Source organism: Arvicola amphibius, chromosome 6 (assembly GCF_903992535.2).
Source record: "Arvicola amphibius chromosome 6, mArvAmp1.2, whole genome shotgun sequence".
NCBI classification, from domain to species: Eukaryota; Metazoa; Chordata; class Mammalia; order Rodentia; family Cricetidae; genus Arvicola; species Arvicola amphibius.
Genome location: NC_052052.2, coordinates 30361583 through 30381813, shown reverse-complemented (window position 1 = coordinate 30381813; position 20231 = coordinate 30361583).

Below are 20231 nucleotides of genomic sequence, written 5' to 3'. Positions count from 1 at the left end.
GGAGGGAATTCATTCATTTAATGGGTATTTATTTATTGAGCATCTTTGTTGTTCCTGTCTTCTTTCAGGGCCCTATGGCAAGAACAGCAAACGGATACAAATGAGGTCCCTACTGTATAGACGACTAGTGGAGGACTCAGATGTTAATCCCATCATCACGTGACCCGAGAGGGAGCCGCTCCTGAGAGGCTATGCAGTCCATTACCTCATCCCAAAGGGTACAGGAGGCTAAATCTCCAGATACCCCTCCATCTGCCAGCCTTTGCTCAGGCTATGCCTTATGCCCAGAATCACCCATTCCCATCCACAAGGCCCCCACTCAGCTTAAAAGTCAGCCTAATTCTGACACCTCTTCTAAGTCCAACCCCTGCACATGCCTGTCTATTCCCTGCTGGCTCAGACCACTTGCTGCCCTTTGGCACAGTATCCTATTTTGCCAAGAGGAAACTGAGGCCCAGAGGGGTAGCAACCTACCCAAATCTGCAAGGCCAGCACTTGAATTCCAAGTTTTAACCCCCTCCTAGCCAGTACTTGGTAGAGTTCTCTGGGTACTGGAAAAACTGTGTTCTCACTAAGTGAGACGGACCTCCTCTCCAAAAACTTTCTTCCTTCAGATTAAAACTCAGGAAAGGATGACTGTCAAGGGTGAAAGTAAGGAAGGCTTGGATTGCAAGACTGGAGCCTCATCCCCCTGCCCTCCAGGGTTGGAGCAGACCCATCTTTGCAGATGACTGGTGTGTCATCAGCCTGAGTCACATGCCAAAGGCAAGGGTGGGCATGGGAACTGTGGGCTACCCCTTACATATATACATGCTTCAGGGGGTTCTGTTTGGAGCATGCAGGGCTGACCCCCACAGTTCACAGATGCCCTTCTTGCCTGGGGAGTTGACACTGGGCCTGCTTTTTGGGTTTCCCAGAGGCCAGGCAAGCAAGCTTCCTGCCATCCTTGAGGTCAGGCCTCGCTCTGAGTGTGACATGGGAACTTGCTGGGGACCATACTAGGGTGGGAAGAAATTCAGCTGGGGGCTCTGGCACAGGTTCCCACTGCAGAGCTGGGATACCAGGTTGGCAGAAATGCTCAGGGGCTGACTCAGGCTCTGCTCCACCCCTGCCTGCCTAGTGACCACAACTGCTGCCTGACCTCTCCTCTGGGGCCTATGTCTGACACCATCAATGCTCTAACACACCCACTAGGGCACACTGACTTTCTTTATCATTCACAGGCCCACCCCTGCTTACACACTCATCAGAGCAGTCTCACAGACAGTTAAAAGGAGTACGGCAAGTCATTCACTGTTTGAAGCCCCATTTCCTGCCCTGTCAGCAGGTATCACCTTGGTACATCTGAAGTATGAAATAAAATTCTGAACAATAGACTCAGAATCAGTCCAGCAATGCTGTTTTAATTATTATTGCTCGTATGTATTTTCCCTTCCTATTTTTCTTTTCTCAACTCATATACTCTTCTCAGCTGCTCTTATGATGAGCACACACCTCAGCTCACACTCAGGGGCTCACTCATGTACACACTTGCTGCATGCCCTACACGTAAATCTAGTTGCATAACCCTTATCTTCCCATAGCTTTCTTGACCATTAGCTCCCCAGTCCCCTCCCCCACGTGAGCTCTCCAGCTCCGCCTTCTTTCACTGCCACTCACTCCCACATCCGGTCTGCTCTCAGACAAGTTCCTACCTGGCTTACCTTCCTATGTCTCCTTCCACACACAGGCACACTTGCTTTCACACCTTCCTCATCGGGAACTTGCACGTGCATTTTGATGTATGCACACATTTGTCCTCTTATGTGCGTGTGTCGTGTGCTTGCCCATACAACTCTGTAACTAATGCTGGTGCATATGTACCTAAACAGTGCCAGCAGCCTCCTCCATACCTTAGCTGGTCCACCCCTCCCCAGGCCAAACATATACCACACAGCTGTCCCTATGCACCCACCTCACTGAACAACCCCCATGCTGGTCTCCACAAACGGTTTCCCTCTCGCTGCTTACAGACCTTCCCACCTCTCAGAATAGCCCCTGCCACCACGGCTGCTACCACTGCTGAGCTGTCAGAGCCCTCCAGAGCCTGTGCCCTCTGCTCTGTGCCAGCTTTCTTGGCTTGCTCAGGGGTAAGTGAGGACAGGAGGGAGGATTCTCTGAAGACGGATGTGTGTACCCAGCTCTGTACTCCAGCACCTCGCTTTCAGAGCCCACCCGGAAGACAGACTTTGGGGTTGGCTGCTGCCACCTGCACCACCCTGCCAGGGGCTCCTGACCATCACCCTTCTCACCCTGTGAAGCAGAGAGGCTACCTCCCCTCCATAGGCTCAGAGAGGAAAAGGTTTTACTTGGACAGAGGTAGATCACAGTAAAAACCTGTCTGGTCCTCCTAGGCTCCTCAAGAGGACCCTTTCCTAAGTCACAGATTTCAAATAAAACAAATAAAAAAAAAAAACCCCTTCTGATGCCAAGCAGAACCTGCTTGATATTTGATGCCCAGTGTCAGGGAAAAGAATAGTACAGCAGTGATGTCTGCAGACACCTCTGGAATGTGGGGGAGGGGCTGGTGTCCAGAGGAGGCCTCCAGGTTAGAAGGGGGAGTGTCTGTAGAAGGAAGAGGGGACATCAGGACAGCTGGGAGCACCTCCAGAACAGGCTCATGCCTGGCTCCGGCTGGGACAGTGCCCGGAAATGGGTGGGGCTGAGCTGAAGAGGCAAGGCCAAAGGGACAGGGCAGCATGGAGGGCCCCTTGAAAAGAACCAAGGCCCCTTCAGTTGCTTCCACAAACATCCTGGGGCACAGGGTTCACTGATTTGAGGAAGCAGCTCAAGCAGCCCCTGAGGAGTTCCTGCCAACATGGGGACCAGACCCAAAGGACCTGGTGCTCTCTTTTGACCAGAGAACTGTCCACCAGAGAATCAATGCCAGAGTGAGTCCTTCTTACCCTTTTCCAGCCTGTCTTCTTATGCCCTCAGTTCTACCAAGCACGCTCATTGAGTACCAACCTCTGTGGAGTTCCTGACTGAGAATCTAACTCCTTGGGGAACAAGAGCTTGGCCCATTCAGTTCACGGCTCTGTCCTCAGGGCCTTGAGGAGAGACTAGCACCGAGGAAGGAAAGTATGGCAAATGAAAGCATGAGCTCACACTATTCTCGCAAGCCCCTGAGAAGCAGGTACGCTTACTTCTACTTTCTGAATGGTGGAAAAAGGGGCTCAGAGAAGGAAAGTGAGCCTCCTGCCTCCCCGAGATTCAAACTGTGTGTCAGGGTCTGTTCTGTGTGTGTAGGCATGCATGTGTGTGAACAGGGCATGTGAGGGCGATGACGTGCGTGTATATGGAGGCCTGAAGACAACCTCTGGTGTCAGTGCGTGCCTTCCTCCCTGAGGCTCAGACTTCCTTTGGTTGCTCGCTGATGGATGTGCTGGGCTAGCTGGCTTGTGAGTTCCCAGGGGTTCTCCCAGCTCCTCTTGCCATCTTGCCTTGGAGCATTGGGATCTGATTTTATGTGAGTTCTGGGGATTCGAATTCCGGTCCTCACACTTGCGTGTCGAGCATTTTAGTCACTGAGCCATCACTCCAGCCTTGGGTTAGCTTCTTGTGTTGCCAAGGGTATGCTTCTGCTATGGGAAATGAGCTTAGAAAAGGGAAATCCCTTCGCTTTCCCTGAACCTCTGTTTCCTTATTGTGCAATGAGAATGGCTGCCCTTAAATGCGGTGTGATCAAGATGCCTAGCCAGAGGGTAGATGTGGCACATAGTTGTTTAACTGCTTGACAAGAAGGCACTAAGCCCTAGGCGTGGTCTGTAGCACTGCATAGACAACATGGGATGGGCCACACTGTCAGCACTAGGGAGGTAGAAGCAGGAGGATCAGAAGTTCAAGACCATCCAACTACACAGGGAATTTGAGGCCAGCTTAGAATAAAGAAGGCACAATCTCTAAAGTAAAATAAAAAAGCCATGCCTAGATCCCAGCATGGAATAAATGTCAAACAAATGTACCTGCCTCTTGCCTTTTTTCTTTGCCCTGAGTTTACCTGGAAGCCCTGGCCCTGTGAGTCACTCTTCCTTCTCCACTGTGGGAAGAGGCACACTCATTCTAGGGCCTCCATAACAGAGCACCACAAACGGAGTGGCTTGAAACAACAGGGATTTGTTGTCACACAGCAATGAAGGCTGGAAGTCCCAAAGTCAAGGTGGTGCCAGGGCTGTGCAGCTTCTGAAGGCTCTGGTGGCCATGTCAGGGCTCTGAGGCCTTATCTTGAAGGCATGGCACTCCAGTCTCTTTGTCTCTGGTCACTAACATGGTGTTCCTCCCTGTCTGTCTTCCCAAGGGAATCTCCCGTTGTCTGTCTCTCTCTGTCTCATCTTCCTATAAAGGATACGGGGCTCTTGCTATTCCAGCATTCCTCTTCTTAATTCATTACATTAGTTGAGAGTTTTATTTCCAAATGAGTGTCACATGGTAGGGTTCTGGGAAGGGCTCACATTTTAAGGAATGCCAGTGAACGCAGAAGCCGAGGCATCACAGAAACTAGATGGAATGTGAGGCAGGCCGCTCTGCATTTCAGTTCAGCCTTCCTCACCAAGTTGTCTGACTGTGCTTCCAAGGTGTGTGTGTGTCTCACCAGTCTCCCATGGTGGTGGCAAGGGGACCATGGTGTAGGGAAGATAGACTAAGGACTGGCGTGTTCCACGGCCTCATTGCCAGAGGAGAGCTCATAAGGAAGGGCTGCCTGCCCCCGACTCTTCAGAGACGAGTAAACTCAGCCACAAACATTTGTTTCCGAAGCCTAGAGTGTACTGTTGAACCAGCCACCTCAGTTTTCCCATTTTCAAGTTAGATCCAGACAGCTCATCCCAAACTGGATGCAGAAAAGGGAGGAGTTAAAATAGCTAAAAAGGAACTGCGTGAATTTTGTAAAACTGTAATTTCTTTGGCAAATAGCTTGGCCTTGGCCTTGCCCTGTGTACTCCAAGGCTCATGGAAATCCTCACTACCTCCTGGGATAACTGTGGACCTCAGGGCCCTATGGTAAGAGGTTTCTCAGAACAGAAGCCAAGGCCTCTGGTGAACTTGGTAGTTAGAGCAAGCAGCCTAATGGAGGTAGCAAGAGGAGCGGGGAGAAGGCCTCTCCTGTGTTGGGCATGTGCTGTGGGTTCCCAAAGTCATGATCTGGATTCTATTCCCATTCTGTAGATGGGGAAACTGGGGGCATTGTCTGAGGAACTGAACATCTCAGTCCCCTTCCGAACTCTTACATTGAAACCCTCACCACATGGTCATGTGGGAGGTGACCTGTGGGGAGCCATGGGGATGAAAACCTCACCAGAAGAAAGCCAGAGTTTGCCAGTGCCTTGATCTTAGATTAGTTACCAGTTATACCTGAACGACAAACTCCCTGGCTTTGATTTTGCTGCATTAGTCCTCATCCACGATGCCAATGACAAAGGCACCAACATTTACTGAGTGCTGCAGGCACTGTGCTGGGCAACTCCTCATTTCTCACTTGATCCTTAATTGAACTTGAGACTCTGACAATATTTTAGAGGGATAGCAGAGGCTCAGAGACAGAATAATGTTCCTCGGGTCACAGAGCCAGGCTCCAAGCCAGGGTTTTCCCACTGCAAAGTCTAAGCTTTCCCCACTGCGGTTGTTCATTTTTTTTTCAACCTGGCTGCTACCTATACAGGTGGGTGATGCCAAGCATGGGTGGCACAGCCTGCCCATACCAAGCATTCATGAAACAGGGCTTGCCAGCTTCTACCCTGAGTGTTATCTGAAACCACATGCTTTTTAACCTCACTTCTTAAACATTGCCAGGTAAAACAAGCTGGACGGAGTGATGCTGAGCCATGGACAAGGTCCACCAGTGCTACCAGCCTACTCCCTCAAGGATCTGATGAATTAAGTGTCAAGTGCAGCTCTTTTAGTGGGCTTGAACCTGCCTGGGGTCCTGAGACCTGGGCCCACCCCTTCCTGCCTGGCAGCCTCCTTTATGCTACTCCTCCGGTACGTAATAAGTATAGCTTGCATCTGCCCATCCATGAAGAATACAGCCTTAGCTACAGGGCCCGGGGCCACATATACATTCATGTTTTGTCTTCAGCTACCATTCAAAGGCACGTCCCTCAGCAAAGGGACCTTGGCCACATACATACACCCTAAGCCTGACTACCTTCTGCTCGCTTGTCCCCAACCGTCATATTTTCTCCCAGCCTGTATCTCAAATTGTGGAGAGAGCATGGGAATTGTGCCCAATGGCCGTTGGCTATAATCTTAGCTCCGATTTAAGGCCATTAGGCATGTCACCTTCCTGAGCCATCTTCCTTAGCAAGGAGGCATCACTGACGACGCCTTCTTTGTAGGACTGTGGTGAGGATGATGGGAGGAAATATAATAGCAATGCCATTTCTGGAGGGCTGATAGCGTGTAGCCTTCCACTTGGGATGTCTGAAGGTGTCTGTCTGGCTCCGAGACACCATCTTGGCAAGTTGATCATCTGGCCTGGCTGCTTTTCCTGAGACATCTCACCCACAGCTCACCCTCCTGGTAAGTAGGTTGTGCTGGAACCAGTGGGTATAGGACTCTGGGGTAACTGGATACCATTTGGCCACGTTCCTCAGCACCTGTTTATGCCCATGCATGTCACAGAAGAGGGCAGTTGGGAAGGAGCGGCACAGAGGAGGTGCTCCAAAACTCCTGGCTTCCAAGCCCTTTCTTACAACTTCATCATATGAATAAGATGTAATACAAAGTTAATTCTGCACACCGACCAGCTGTTAGTCAGCTTTCCATTATTATGACAATATACCCAAGCTAATTAGTATATGAGGAAGAAAGGTTTATCTTGGCTCTTGATTCCAGAGGTTTCTATCCATGATCGCCTGATGCATTATTCATGGGCTCATGGCAAAGCAGCACAGCATGGCAGGAAGGATGCGTCAGAGGAGGCTTCTTGGTGTAGCTAAACAGTGAAGAAAGGAAGCAGAGGCCACAGCCCTCCAGCCTCTAGAACCAGGGACGAGGGGAGGGCTCCTCAGGAAAGTGCTTGCCTTCCAAGCACAGGGACCTGAGTTTGACTTTCAGCACCCAGGTAAAAATGCTAGACGTGGTGGCATGCACTTAAAATTCCAGTGCTGAGGAGGAAAAGGCAGAAGGGGCCCTGGGGCCCCTGGCCAGTCAGTCTAGCATAACGGGTAAGCTCCAGGCCCACGAGAGACCCTATCTCAAAGAAAATGGACACCATTCCTGAAGACAACACACAAAGTTATCCTCTGACCTAAACACATGTATATGCACCCCCTACACATGTGCATCTTCACACACGAACACACACACACATGAAAAGAACAGTTTCTGCACACACACACACATGCACACACACACACACACATACACACACACACGCACACGCACGCACCTAATACCACAGGCTGGAGACCAAACCACCACCACATGGTCCCCAAGGTCCAAATAACAGCACCAGACACATTTGCAAGAGTGCCAGAAACACATGAGAAAAAGGTCACTTGAGAGCAGTGGGTGACTGTGGGGTGTGCTGGCGATCCCGGCTCTTTGTCAGCACCATACAGTAGGTACAATAATGTTACCTTGCTGCCTGCTGGGAAGTGTGGAGCTAAATCTTGTTTTTGACTGCGGTAACTGTCCTCAGTTTAAGCTTATGGCTCATTCCCTCTTCTCATTTTGTTCTAAAGCCCTTACTCCTTTCCCCCACTGAATGGGCCTATTGTTATTGTGTGTGTCATTTTATAAAAATTAGAGTCTCCCCCAAATCCTTTTTAGGAAGCAAATGTGGCAAGAATGATGAACGAGGGAAAGAAACCCAGACGCAGGAAGCAAGTCACATGTGGTGTAAAGGCACTGGCAAGGCATCTCCCTCGTGCCTGACAAGTGGGACTCAGTGTAGCTGTCACCTCCTCTAGGAAGCGTCCCTGGGACTGATCCCTTTGGACATTGCATTCATAAGAATTCATCAGCAAAACAGAACCGATAAGAGGCAGACAACAATGATAGCTAGAAACAGACAAAAGATAGGCAGATCTAGAGAGAAGACAGCTGAGAGACAGACAATAGATGACAGATAGAGGTAGAGGAAAGATAGGTAGATAGAGAGAAAAGATATTGAAAGCCAGGGCTGTAGTTCAGTGGTAGAGCACTTGACTAGCATGTGGGAGGCCCTAGGTTCAATCTCTAGCAGTATTTCTGGTTAAAGCCCCCAAAATAGATATAAATAGAAGATAAAAATATGTAGACGATAGATGATAGATAGATAGATAGATAGATAGATAGATAGATAGATAGATGGATAGATAGCACATAGCAATTAATTCGTAATTATGGAGGCTGAGGAATCATATAAGCTCCTTTTTCAAGCTAGAGACTAGGTAGATGGATGATAAATTGATATAGATAAGTAGAAAGGTAGGTAGGTAGGTAGGTAGGTAGGTAGGTAGGTAGATAGATAGATAGATAGATAGATAGATAGATAGATAGATAGACAGATAGATAGATGATAGGCAGACAGGCAGGCAGGCAGACAGACAGGTAGACAACACATAGTGATCAACTGGCTCGTGCAATTGTGGAGACTGAGAAACCTCACAATCTGCACTTCTCAATCTGGAGATGTAAGTTATCAGTGGTGTAGTTCTAGTTAAAGTCTGAAGACCTAAGAACCAGGCGAGCCAGGGATGAAAATCCTAGTCCAAGGGCAGGAAGATGACCAATGGCCCATTTCCAGCAGGCAGGCAGGTTCAACTTGGATAGAGCCCACACACACTACAGAGTCTAACCTCCTTCCCCAGTTTCACAAACTCAAAGGCCGATCCCCTCTGGAGTCACCTACCTTCCCGGACACCAGAAATAACATTTCATCTGTGCACTCACTCCTGGACCTAGTCAGGTACACACAAAATTAAAGCCCTCCAATGCATCAGTGACTCTTCCTTTGTTGGGCTTTTTTTGTTGTTGCTTCCAGGTTCTTTATTCCCACACCCACCTACTCATTTGTGGGCTCCTGCTGAACAGGACCATTGTCTTCCTCATTTCTCTCTCAAGCCAGCACAGTGTCAGTGTGAACAGAGGAGACAGAGATGGGGAGACATGGGTCTCCCAATGGACTCAAGCTATGGCTTATAGAAGACGCTCAGAAGGAGTGTGGCCTGTAGCTGTTTGAACAGAAATGGCCCCCATAGATTCAGGTGTGTGAATGCTACACCCATAGGGAATGGCACTATTCGGGAGTGTGGCCTTGTTGTAGGAGGTGTGTCACTGTGTGGAGGCAGGCTTTGAAGTGTCATATACGCTCAAGTCATGCCCAGTGTGACAGTTCACTTCCTGCTACTTTTAGATCAAGAGTAGAACTCTCAGCTTCTTCTACAGCACCATGTCTGCCTGCATGCTGCCATGAAGATAATGACCTAAACCTCTGAAACTGTAAACCAGCTCCAATTAATGTTTTCCATTGTAAGTATTGCCGTGGTCACGGTGTCCCTTCATAGCAACAGAAAGCCTAACTAAGACAGTGCCTTTAGCAACCATAGTGTGGAATAGTGCAGAGGGCCAAGGTTTCAGCCATGCAGATTCAAGGTGAATACTACATTACCCCTTTCTGGCTTTGCAACTTCAACTATGTTACTGTGTTCTCTAAGCCTCAGTGCCCACCACCACTGCCACCGCTAAAAGGATATGTGTGTCTGTTCCTAGTCTTTCAGGACATGTTAAACTTCAGACATCAGCACCCAGAGCCACCTCTCTTCATCTGTGTCCTGTGACCACCATTCAGGTCCTGATCTTAGAAGTCCCTGTCCTATTACCTTAATTGTCAACTTGGCACAACCTAGAATTATTGAAAAGTGGTCTCAGTTGAGAGATTACCCACATCAAATCAGCTTGTTCGCATGTCTGTCGGGGATTGTCCTGATTGTTCATTGATGTAGGAGGGCCAAGCCCACCATGGGCAGCATCACTCCCTGGGCAGGGGGTTCTTGGCTGTATAAGAAATCTAGTGAAGTATGAGCAGGAACAAGCCAGTAAGCAGCATTCCTCCATGGTCTCTGATTCAAGACTCCGGTTGGGTTCCTGTTCTGGCTTCCCTCAGTAATGAGCTGAGACCTGCCAGTACAAGCTAAAGAAATTCTTTCGTCCTCTAAGTTGCTTTTGGGTGAGATGCTTTTTCCAGCAACAGAAAAGCAGCCTAGAACACCCCCTCAGTTGCCTGAACAGATTTCTCCTTAATTCATGCTACTTCTAAGTAGTGTGATCATGGGCAAGCCTTTTTGATGTGACTAACAAATGATACCGTTACTTCTGGTGAAATAATTAATTATTAAGATAGGAACTATTTTATAATAGCCACAAAAAATGAAGAGCATCCTGTGGGTGTGAAGAGTGCATCCCATAAAGTTCTCTACTTTAAGGCCTGGGTCCCAACTCAGAGCACTATGACAAGGGCGGTAGCCTCTCGCTGTCCGCAGCCTAACCTGCTCTGATCACCCTTTCTGTTCAGCCCCATGGAGGACTAAGCACGGGGCTTGAAGTCTCGAAGACTTGGCTTCCCACCCTCAGGCACCACCTGTCACCTGCGGGACTCTGAGCACATTGCTGCTCTTGGCTGCATCTTCTTTTCCATGTCTGGGATCTGGGAAAATCCCCTTAGAGGGAGTAACCAAGAGAATACCTGTGAGTGAGTCTTGCCAGGTGTCTGCGGAATTTGAAAGTTTTGAGTGACATTGGCTGTGGCTGGCATTTTCTGAGTCTTTTCTCTTTTGTTGATGTCTACATTTCACGTCATTTTTGTATGTTCATGTGTGTGTGTTGCGTGTGTTGTGTGGGGTGTAGGCTTGTGGAGGATTGATGTCATGTTTTCCTCAATTACTTCTCCAGTTTACTTTAATTTTTTAAAGACTGGTCTTTCACTAAATTTAGAGCTCACTGATTGGCTAGACCAGCTGTCCAGCAAGCCCCGGGGTCCTCCCATCTCTTCCCCTCTAGCACTTGGATGACTGTGGGAGCTGGATATCCAAACTCAGGTCTCCATGCTTGTGCAGCAAGTGCGTCACTGACTGACCCATCCCTCTAGCCCTTGACTGGCCCTGTTAGAAACTGTTTAATTCCCCATAAATCAGTCACCTTGACATTTGATTTGGAAGTAGCGTGTCAACTGATGAGGCCAGCATCCCTGCTTTAACCTGACTTGAGCAGGTTGCTAGGTCTCTCAGAGATCCAGTTCTCTTTCTTCTTTCTTCTCTCTCTCTCTCTCTCTCTCTCTCTCTCTCTCTCTCTCTCTCTCTCTCTCTCTCTCTCTCTCTCTGTTTCTTTCTTTTAGCTGTAAGGTGGAACTTGGAATACTCACTTCACAAGGGGTCCAGATCTGGCTTTCCATTAACTGCTGTGATGGAACATCTCTGTGGTGACAGGCCACGCACCTGGCAGGTGGGAGTATTCCCACTAGCTTGCCACCTCCTGTTCCCACACCTCAAGCTCTGCCCTCTCCTATCTGTAAGCTGTTACTTGAAGAAATACAGTGAGGGAGGAGGCAGGCCCAGGGCCTCTCTCATGGTCAGGCTTCCACAGACCCAAGGAGCCAGCCTGAGCCATCAGTGGAGTCTCAGAGCCAGCTGGGCATGCCAAGTTGTCCCTGGTGGGAAGAGCTAACTGTGGACTCGGGTTCAGATTTCTTATAGATTTAATTTGTGACTCTAGACAGTAGAGAAACCAACAGGCATAGAAGGAACCAGCCTAGTCAGTTGTCTGCTGTGCACCAGGAACCTCCAGCATGTCTTCATCCGTGATGTGGGGATGGCAGCAAGGTCTAGGGCTGCTTAGGGACCAAATGACAGTCATGGATCACTGGCTGTAGAGGCTTCACTGCTCAGTCGTGGGGTGGCAGGGAGAGATAGCTGGGGAGACTCCAATCCCAGAACTGGCAGACGCACTAAGGGAAGATGTTAGGTTTGGCCTGAGGTGACACAGTGCTAGGGTAGCCAGGAGAGGCGTTCAGGCAGGCAGGCTGCTGACCTATGTTATGGAGCTCGGGGAAGAGGTCCAGAGGGGAGATGTGGACGACAGGTCCTCGGTACAGAAATGGTGACACTGAAGGGGCAGCCAATCCCCGAGAGTGATTGTGGAGCAAGATGGCAAAAGAGCAGAGCCGAAGGGAGACTCTGCAAGAAACCAGGATGTTCCAGGGATTCATATAAGGAATGAATCATTTATATAAGGAATATAAGGCTATGAGGAGGAGGGAAGAGGGAGCTCTTCTTCAAAGAACTATGGTGTAGGTCTTTAAGCATCTGAGCCTCAGTTTCCTCATTTGTGAAAAGGGGATACCATGTAGACTTTGGTCAGGGTTGTATGAGACCTGGATGACCTCATCTGACAAGACTCCCAGGACAGAGAGGGCCCTGAGCAAGCGTGAGTGCTCCCCACTCTTCATCATAGCATGGAGTTGTGTACCCATCAGTGGTCCCGAATCCTCCAGATGGCACCGTCAGGTCAGCTAGTCTCATTCTGGAAACACAAGGGAGGGTAAAATATACGCTAGATTCTCAGCAAAAAATCATGGCTGTCTTTTTTTAAAAGACCACTGGCCTTGGTGATGGGTATACCAAGGCGGGGCTACCAAGTTCTTCTCTGGCTCTGTTCTCTGGCTGTTTCTGGAGTGAAGTGACTACCTGCAGCTGACCTCTCTGCCCAGAGATCTGGTGTTTGGGACGTACTGAAAGGCCAGCAAGGGCTGAGTGAAGCTAGAGCAAAGCTGAGTTGTCCTAAAAGAAACTTCTGAAGCTGCAGCCACAATGATCACACAGAGCATAGAGCAAGACACAGCCATCCACCCTACCCTGTCCATGGCCACCATGCCAACTTCAGAGGCGGTGGAATTGTTCCCTGTGTTTCATGTGGAAAAGGGTTCTGTCAAGGGTCACGTTCCGTTCACAGGTGGCTCTACTTAGGACTAGAAGGAAGTCTGTGATCATGAACAGGTAGTCAGCTGAGTCTGGGGAAGTGGGGGGAATACGGGAGAGGGCAGGGACCTGGGGAAGTGCTCTGTTTGTGTCCCAGTTGAGCAGGAACAGGTGCAGGGAGGAACTGAGACCTGGTCTCACAGCCTGCTGCTGGGCCAGCTCTGGAGGGACAGACAAAATGCCAGGTAGATGGAGGCCTTTCCATGTAGCAGAGCTCCTGCAGAGTCTCCCCAGGACATTCCACCACCTGTGCTCTGCTTTCTCATCATGAAAGAAGCCATGGAAAGGAAGGGACAGAATTGGGGCTATATGTTGGTATCCATGGTGGCCAAAGAGGCAGAAGCTCCCAACTCACCAGCTGTGTGAATTAGCATCCCTGGAGTGAGTGCTAAGGACAAGGCTGAACAAGGTAAGAAAACGCACAACATGGGCTTTCCCAAGAAACATGCTAGAACACACAAGACTGCAATGGATCCCCAGCACAGAGGGGATTCCTGCCATCTTATTTGCCAGATGTGGAAATGGACCCAGAAGGAGGCAGGGATTTTCCATGTATGTAGTGTTCCCATTTGTCTAAGACATGTCCTTCCCAAAAGGCTCACATACCGGAGGCTTGGTCCACAGCCGGCAGTGATGTTTTGGTGGTGGTGGAAGCTTCACCAGTTGGGGTCCAGCAGATAGAAGTAAGTCACTGGGAGGTAAATCCGTGGGATAGTTTGTCCCTGCCCCCACTTTGCTCTCTTTCATGGCTGCCATGTTCTCCACCATACCCTCCTTGCCTGGAAGGACTGACAGGTCTGAAACCATAAGCCCAAATAAATCAATTGCTTCTGTCAAGTGTTTGGTCACAGTGACAGGAAAACCAAGGACTATGTGTGGTGAACTCATGTTGGAGGCCAGACTGGACCCCAGAACTCCTCACAGCCAGTGCCCTAACCCTCAGGCCCATGACGGTTCTTTCCGCCTAGGTCGGTGCTATGTTAGCAGCAGCACTCAGCCAGTTCAGGCCACTTTCAGAGGTACCATGTAGAGCTGTGCACCATCCCCATTGCCCCTCTAGTGAATGGGTACGAGGGCTGGGAGTATGGCCCGTCCACAGTGTGGTGGGTTGTAAGTGTGTAACTCATTATTTGAATTTGGGGGTCCACACATGCGTGTGCATGCATATATGGATGGTGTATATGCATGTGGGCATGCACATGAAGGCTAGAGATTGACGCTGGGTGTCTTTCTTCATCACTCTCCACTTTATATGTTGCAGCAGGGTCTTCCACTTGAACCCAGAGCTCACTAATCCAGCTATTATAGCTGGCTAGCTTGTTCTAGGATTTCCTGTCTCATCTCCAGAGTGCTGGGATTACAAGTGGGCTGCCACACACATATGGCATTTAGATGAGCTATGGGGATTTGAACTTCAGTCCTCGGTCTTGCATAGCAAGCATTTGACCCTGAGCCGTCTTTCCAACCCCAAGAGTTGGAATTTTTACGTGAATAAAAATGCTTTCAAGATCTCCTTAAGGATTTCTGATGCTGATCCAATGCCAAAATGACACTCTTTGAAGTAAATTAGGTTTAATAAAAAATATTTTTAAACAGCTGTTACCTATTCGCTTTCTCTTTTACTAAGTTGGCTACTAGGATATGTGAAATGGCACATGTGGTTCCCCTGATGTCACCACTGAAGAGCGCAGGCCTTCATAGGACAGGAGACTTGGTGAGATACAGATCTGCATGTCAGGAGGTGTCCAGGCACAAGGTAGCCTGTCCAGAGAAGGCAATTACGACTGCAGGTCTCAGAACGAGGATGTATTGTTGGGTAACCTCCAGAGCCATGTCAGATAAGGGACAGTTGAAGGAACTGGACATGACCCACTTGGAGAGGAAGTACCTTAAAATAGCAAAGAATTGTCACAGGACAGTGGCAACAGGTTCTCTGTGTGGCTGAGACAGGAGAGCTGGGACTCAGAGGAAGCCAGCTGGCTTTTGCTCTCAGGAGGCTAGGGCTGCCTGCAGGTGACCTGGGTGCCCAGCCAGGGTGCAGTAACGAGCAAAGCCTGGGATTTCTTGGTGGATTTGCTGTCAGGTTACTTCAGTGGAACAATCTTCATTCTTTAACCTCATGGGCCACCCATAGGCTGGGCGGCTGGCCTGGGAGTTCAGGACAGAGGGACTCTCTGAGGTGTCAGCCTACTAATAGCAATGCTACAAACCAGGAGCCTAAGATGCTAACAATGAGCCTCCTCACCCACCCTGGTGAGGTAGATAAGGAATCTGAGGCTCAAAAGGGTGCCTCGTTCAAAGCTGCACAGTCTGGGCAGACGGGGATTTGAACTCTTTCTAGCAGACACGGGTGCCCACTGATGCGGGGGTGTTCTCCTACAGGAGTCAGGAGGGCTAGGGCCAGCTTGAGTCCTGGGGGATCTAGCCTGGTTCTTCCCGGGAAGCCAGAGCCCCACTGGGCTCTCCAATTAGCAGGAGCAGAGAAATCAGAGGCAGCAACAAGCTCTGCTAATGAGCTGCCACATTAAACAATGAGTCACACTTCCATACGGTGCAGCTCCAGCCCTAACCCGGAACAAACAAGCTGTGAGAAACAGTTTACAAAACAGCGAGGTGTGACTGTTCCCTGCTGCCACTGCTGCTGCCACCACCAACGCCACCACCACTAGCCCATCGCCCGCGCACCAGTACCACCACCACCCACATTAACACCACTACCACCACCACCCACATTAACACCACTACCACCACCACCCACATTAACACCATCACCACCACCACCCACATTAACACCATCACCACCACCAACAACAACACCATCACCACCACCAACAATAACACTATCATCACCAACAACAACAACAACACTATCACCACCACCAACAACAACACTATCACCACCACCAACAACAACACTATCACCACCACCAGTACCATCACCACTACCACCCACATTAACACCACTACCACCACCACCCACATTAACACCATCACCACCACCACCAACACTATCACCACCAACAACAACAACACTATCACCACCACCAGTACCATCACCACTACCACCCACATTAACACCACCACTCTGATGACAACCATTCTTACCGCCCTCACCACACCCACCTTCACCTCCCCCACCACCCTTACCACACCCACTACCTTCATCATCATCAGTATCAAGACTACCACCAATAACACCCTCACCACCACCATTATTGCCACCACTACCACTACCCTCACCACAAACACTGTCACCATTAACACCAACCCTTGTACCTCCACCGCCACCACTATCAATACAACCCATGCCGCTCTCACTGCTCCTCTTACAATAACAGCAACACTGTTGCCACCACTAGAAATACCAACAGCCACCAACACTCTGCCCAGTGCCTGTGTGCAGGTGTGGACAGAAGGGCAGACCTGGGAAGGGCTCCTAACTTATCTCTTGACTTCTGAGCTCAGGTGAGCCTCCATCTACAAAAGCAACCCCAGGACAGCGCCCCTCCCCAGCCTGCAATATCTACTACCCTTCTAGCCATTGCCTAGGACCCATCTGTCATCTGGTGAACTAGTGCAGGTGACTTTATCTCGCTGGCCCCAGAGTCCCTTATTTAGTTGCAGAGACAACAATACTGTCCAGCACATTCTTTCATTCTAACTGAGGTCACCAACCATGGGAGCTGCTACCACAGGAGGCCCTACACAGAGACTGCCTGGAGCAAATCAAAGATTCCTCCCTACCTGCTTTTCCATGTACAGTGATGGGGCCAGCTGCCTTCCCTTCCCTGAACCATATCACACTTGTGCCACTGGCTCACATAACATTGTATTGGGGCCGGGCGGTGGTGGCACACGCCTTTAACCCCAGCACTCTGGAGGCAGAGGCAGGCGGATCTCTGTGAGTTCGAGGCCAGCCTGGTTACAAAAGTTAATTCCAGGACAGGCTACAAAGCTACAGAGAAACCCTGTCTCGAAAAACAAAAATGAAAATAAACACTGTATTGGGGACTTGGGGTCAGAGATGACCTTACTTTACGTCTTAATTAGGATTTCTGTTGCTGCAAAGAGACACTATGACCAACGCTTATAAAGAAAAACATTTAACTGAGGCTGGCTTACAGTTCAGAGGTTTAGGTCATTGTCATCATGGCAGGAAGCATGGTGGCAGGCAGGCTGACATGGGGCTGGAGAAGGAACTGAGAGTTCTACATCCAGATCTAAAGGCAGCAGGAAGAGCGAGTGACGCTGGGCATGGCTTGAGCATCTGAAATCTCAAAGCCCAACCCCAGTGACACATTTCCTCCCACAAGGCCACACTCCCTAGTAGTGCTGTTCCTTAAGGACCCATAGGGGCCATTTTCATTCAAACCACCACAGTTTATCACTCCCAACCCAGCGTGGGGAGTCAGATTGTGCAGTGGGAAGAGACAGATTTGGGGGACAGCAGCTGTAGATTCAGATCACTCCCTACCAACTTTCATCTCTGGGGTCCTGAGCATCTATGGTAACAAGACAGATATGAACCCTGTCCTGGGCCAGACTGTGTGTCAATGTTTTTAATGCACTTCCTATGACCTCCAGTCTCCCAGCGAATCCAAGGAGAAGCATTTCTATCCAGCGCGGGAGAAAAGAACATGGACTCAGGGCGGCCAGGTCTGGGCGACTCCAGAATCAGTTAGCTAAGGCTGACTGAACCCTATTTCCCAGAATCCTTTTCCTGTATGTCTCAGGTTGGAACCTCTGCTTCGCTAACCCAGCCTTGGCTGACAGGTGCCTGCAGTTCCACACTGAGTTAATGATGGAGCAAGGGTTCACGTGGGCTGCCCATCACTGTGCCTAGATGCTCAACTGGTCTGCTCTTGTAACGACAGTTAGTACATAGTTCTTACGTGCTACTTACGTGGTACCTCTGCCGTTTCCTCCACCAAACCTTTCGGTTCATTTCTGAATGAACTACCATCCCAAATGTCATGGACGGGAAAACCAAGTAGAGTGGGGTTACGATTACACAGCTAGTAAATGGGGAACCTGAGAGTCAGATCTAGACTGCGAGCACAGTCTACCTTCTCACCTGACATGTTCTCTCGGTTCCACTGTACTACAATTTCATCTCTAAATCTCAGATGTTTTTACCTATAAAATAAACTGCCCTACCTAAAATATAGGATCATTGGGATAAGTCATAGTGAATATGTAGTTACAGGGCATCTGGGAATATAAAATAGGATGCCAATTTATTCTGTGTCCTACAACCACTGAGAAGTTTCCAGACATTGAACACCAGGCAGCACGAAACAGTAGTCCCTGAGAGAGGAGAGACTAATGAGGCGAGCCCTTGGATGGCCGGCTTCCACCTGGGGAGAGTTTCCAGCCTGCACTCAGGGCCTCAAGGCGAGGGGATCACAGCTTCCTCTGGAGTTGAGGAGACAGACCTGGGAGCCTGAGCAGCAACGCTGCAGGAGTTCACAGGGCAGAGACCTGGAGAGAAGAGAGCCCAGAGAGGAGGGGAGCTTCAAAGACCCGCAGGGCTCCCCGCAGGCCTGAACATGGGCAGAACTAGTGCGTGAGGGGACTACCACGAGGAAGGACCATCCAAAAAGGAGGCCAGAAAATAATTCCCAGAGTTCACACAGGCCTGGTACCGTTAACATGCCTAGCAGCCCGAGTGCAAACCTTCTCAACTCCCAGCACATTAAGCAGTTTTCTTAGAAGGGTATTGCTTCTGTACTAGAGAGGAAAGAGTAGTTCTGCCTGAGAAGGGGGCAAAACAGGCCTCAGAAGAACGCTCTTTTCAAGTGACTTAGCCACTTCCCAGAACAAAGCTCAAGAATATTTATCAGAATACTAAAACAATCAGCTCACACCCAAGGTGAAATTCACAATGTCTCTCACGCAACCAGTGACTTCCAGGCCTCGGAAGACACAACCTCCGTGGGGGATGCAACAAATGGCTAGACATGGACTCCCTAATAGCACAGCAGACGGAATTAGGGCACAAGACATTAAACAATTATACTAACTATGGCCCACAGATTCTGAAATCTAGGGCAATGATTGATCATGCTAACTAGTAAGAAAGGAAAAACAAACAAACCAACAAGACAAAACCAAACTGAACCTCTGGATATGGGGGTAGGGAACCAGTATTTAGGATAGAAAGAGCATGCTGGATGAAAGGGGCAAACAGAAGAAAGGATTAGTAAATTGTTCTCACACACACTCCCCACTGATAATAAGTTAAAAATAAAGGTATAGCAATAGCCAAGGCCAGTGAAGAAAGACACTCAGCAGGTACAGGCACTTCCCATGCAAGTTTGACCACCTGAGTACAGTCCCCAGAACACATAAAGCTGGAAGAATGAAATGACTCCACAAAGTTGTCCTCTGACCCCCTCACTCCCCACTGATAATAAGTTAAAAATAAATAAAGTTGCAATACCAGGCAGTGGTTGCTTCCCAGCACTCAGGAAGCAGAGTCAGACAGATCTCTGAGTTCAAGACCAACCTGAGAGAGTTCCAGGACATCCAGGGCTACACAGAGAAATCTTGTCTAGGAAAAAAAGTGTGTGTGTGTGTGTGTGTGTGTGTGTGTGTGTGTGTGTGTGTAGCGATGTAAACTATCCAAAATTAAATACAAGAAGAAAAACATTTCTAAAAAGTTAATAATGAACTGTAAGACAACATCCAACAGCTAATATATGTGTGATTATTAGAGTTTTTAAGAACAGGGGCTTGGGGAAGGGCAGGGAAGCTGAAGAGATGGCGGCTCAATGGTTAAGAGCACTGGCTGCACTCAAAGAGGACCCAGGCTCAATTCCCAGTGGTTACATGAGAGCTCACAATTGTAACTCTAGTCTTAGGAACTATGACACCCTCCTCTGGCCTCTGAGAGCAATGCATGCACGAGGTGAGCAGACATACAAGCAGGCAAATATCCATACACATATAAATAAATAATATTTTTTTTAAAAGAAGGAGCATATCCAGAGGATTTTTATAAAATTTTAATTATGTGTAAGAACATACAGAGGTTCTGGCCTAGAGCTAGAGTTACAGATATCTGACATGTTTCTGGGAATTGAACTTAGAAGGTGGAAGGAGAGAGAGAGGGAGAAGGGGAGTGAGGGAGGAGAAGAACATGAAGGAACAGGATGGTCGAGATGGGGGAAGAACAGAGAGGGAGAGCAAGGAAAGAGATATCTTGATTGTGGGAACCATTATGGGGCTAGTGTGAAA